Genomic DNA, 3190 nt, shown 5'->3' with positions numbered 1-3190 from the left:
TCTCTCTCTCTCTCTCTCTCTCTCTCTCTCTCTCTCTCTTAAAAAAGTCAAGTCCAGTTTGTAACATCTGATGACACCTGGGTATGGCCTTGCCCTAGAGTGTGGTTGATACACTAGATATGGTGTTTTGAATAAGAACAGCACCATGGCTCATGCATTTAAATGTTAGTCACCGGAGAGTGGGACTGTTCAAGGATTAGAAGGATGGGGGGGTGTCATCTTGCTGGAGGAAGTGTATCACTAGGGGTGGGCTTCCAGGTTTCCAAAGCCCACACCAGGCCCAGTACCCCCACCTCCTCTCTCTGCCTGCTTCCGGCAGATCAGGATGTAAAGCTCTCTTCTCCAGTATCCTTCCTGTCTGCTTCCTGCCAAAATGATCATGAACTAACTCTCTAAAACTGGTAACAAACGTCCAAGTAAATGCTTTTTAAAAATAAAAATGCCTTGGTCACAGCCATAGAATAATAAATAAGGTGCAAGTGTTGGCATTCCTTCTAGGCTCTGCCCAACAGTTACCTGGCAAAGGTAGACCTGGCTTGCTCTGAAAGAGGCTGTTTGGCCCTCCTCGTTCTCCCTGTTCCTTTTCTCTCTCTGAGTCTCTTCTCTCCCTGACCCTTTTTCTCCTCTTCCCTTCCTCCTCCCCCCTTTTCCATGTGTTCCTGGCCAGCTTCTTCTCTTTCTCTCCTTCTCTGTCTCTGACCTTCTCTGTCCCCTCTCTCAACCTCTACTCCCTTCTCAACTCTCCTTCCCATGCCCCCAAATAAACTCTCTTCTATACTAGACCCGTTGTGTGGCTGGTACCTGGGGAGAAGGGAGGATGCTTCAGAATGGGCCTGCTGAGGCATCCCCTCCTACCAGGCCATACCATGCTCTGTCAAACACATCCTTGGCTTTTCATAAAACACAACAATTGGGTGTCATTCCAGCAATTCAATGCCACAGGCTTTCCAACTCGAGGAGAGACTGCATGTTCACCTTCTCTCCTCCATGCTGAAACTTCGCCTAGCTGGAGCGTTGGTAGATCTTGTGTGCGCTATCACAGTTCCTGGGCATCCGTATGTGCACCTGCCCTGTTGTATCTGGAAAGCATTGTTTCTTGAAGTCATCCCCCATCTCCGCTTCTAACAATCTCTCTGCTCCTTCTTCCATGTAGATCCCTCAATTTTGAGGAGAGGGGTGTGATAGAGATCTCCCATACAGGGCTGAGCATTCCACTGCCTCTCATTCTCTGCACATTGACTAGTGGGTTTCTGTGTTAATTGTCTTCTACTGCAAGAAGCGGCTTCTCTAATGAGGGTGAATATTTATGCATTGATTGTTATAGCAATAAGTCAATGGGAGCTGTTTTATTGCTTTAAGCAGAATAATAGTAGAAGGTTTCCCCTACTACAACTAAGTAGATAGGCTTGTGGCCTATCTAGCCGTACATTCTTCATCTCACTAAGAGTGTCAGACTGGGGTTCTATATCTTGGAGCAGGCCTTAGATCCAATTTTTAAAAAGGTGATTGGTTGGGCTGGAGAGATGGCTCAGAGGTTAAGACCACTGTCTGCTCTTCCTGAGGTCCAGAGGTCCTGAGTTCAGTTCCCAACAGCCACATGATGACTCATAACCATCTATAATGAGATCAGGTGCCCTCTTCTGGCATGCAGGCATACATGCAGGCAGGTCGCTGTATAAATAATAATAAATGTCTTTTTTTTTTCCTTTTTTTTTTTTGAAGTGATTGGCTATTGTAGCACCTGTATCACTCGTGCCCAGAAGGGAATGTCTTATCAGACAGGTTCCTATTGTAACTCCCAGGACTCATAGCAGGGTGAGATTGATAATTCCTTTTCTCATCCAATAGCAAACCTAGCATTTTCTAGCACTATGACACGAATCAATAGGGATGAAGTTTTCAGTTGAGTACCAGTTAGATTTCTCCATGTTCTATGACTCAAGAATGTAGTGTTTACAGTCTCAAGTCCGGGTCCGGGTCACAGGGACATGGAGACCGCTGTCAAGATCTTCTCAGACAATGCTGTCCGGGATGGTACTTTCTGCCGCCACCACAGCAGCCCGTGCCTGAAGAACGCAGCCATCCTAGGTCCAGGAGTATTACAGGCAACAAGAGTCTTTCACACAGGACAGCCTCGCCTTGCCCCTCTACCACCTCTTCCTGAATATGGAGGAAAAGCCTTGGTCCTGAGGAATTTTTCCAGTTCCTTTACCCTAAGACTGGTGTAATAGGACCTTATGTGCTTGGAAGTGGGCTTAGCTTGTATTTTCTATCCAAAGAAATATATGGGATGACCCCAAAGACCTTCTCTACCATATCAGTAGTAGGGTTGACTGTATGGGATTAAGAAATATGGCACCTAGGCCAGGCAGTGGTGGCACATGCCTTTTTTAATCCCAGCACTTGGGAGGCAGAGGCAGGCAGATTTCTGAGTTCAAGGCCAGCCTGGTCTACAGAGCTACACAGAGAAACCCTATCTAAAAAAAAAGAAAAAAAAAGAAAAGAAAAAGAAATATGGCACCTCTTTGAAGAATTTATTGACAAACTTAATGAGGAAAACCTTGCTCAACTAAAAGAAGTAAAGCAGTTGAGCATCAGACAAATCCAGGATGCAATCGACATGGAGAGGGTACAGTAAGCACTTGTTCAGAAGCGCCATTACCTCTTGGATGTTCAGAGGAATAACATTGCCCTGGCCTTGGAGGTCGCTTACTGGGAACGGCTACATAGAGCATATAAGGAGGTAAAGAATCGCCTGGGCTACCATATTTCTCTACAGGCCATGATGCGTCGCAAGGAGGAAGAGCACATGATGGACTGGGAGGAGAAGCATGTGGTGAAGAGCATTTATGTACAGCAAGAAAAGGAAACCATTGCCAAGTGCATTGAAGATCTAAAGCAGCTTGCAAAGAAGGCTCAAGCTCAGCCAGTTATGTGAATGTGTCTATTTCAGTTGTGAAAGCCAGAAAGAGTTAACTTAAATGGAAACTAGTCTATGTGAAGAACTCTTTCTGTATTGCTATCTATTGAAATTCAGTGTACCTTTTCCTAAGAAATGATCAAGGTCCACTTAATGGCTTAACCCTATTGGCCAGTAAGGTACTTCTGGTCCTTGCTCTGTATTTGGGGTTGTCTGATCACATTTGAATGAGCAATTTGCAGCAACTTGCTGCCCAACTGAAATTACCAA

The 3190-nt window shown here is 45.4% G+C and overlaps 1 pseudogene; it reads left to right on the top strand.

Moving 5' to 3' along the window:
• The first annotated feature begins 2019 nt into the window (after window positions 1-2019).
• On the top strand, window positions 2020-2938 carry LOC116078820 (annotated as a pseudogene).
• Window positions 2939-3190: the final 252 nt, after the last annotated feature.

Source organism: Mastomys coucha, unplaced genomic scaffold, assembly GCF_008632895.1.
Source record: "Mastomys coucha isolate ucsf_1 unplaced genomic scaffold, UCSF_Mcou_1 pScaffold5, whole genome shotgun sequence".
Lineage (NCBI taxonomy): Eukaryota > Metazoa > Chordata > Mammalia > Rodentia > Muridae > Mastomys > Mastomys coucha.
This window is presented reverse-complemented; position numbering and strand designations above follow the sequence as displayed.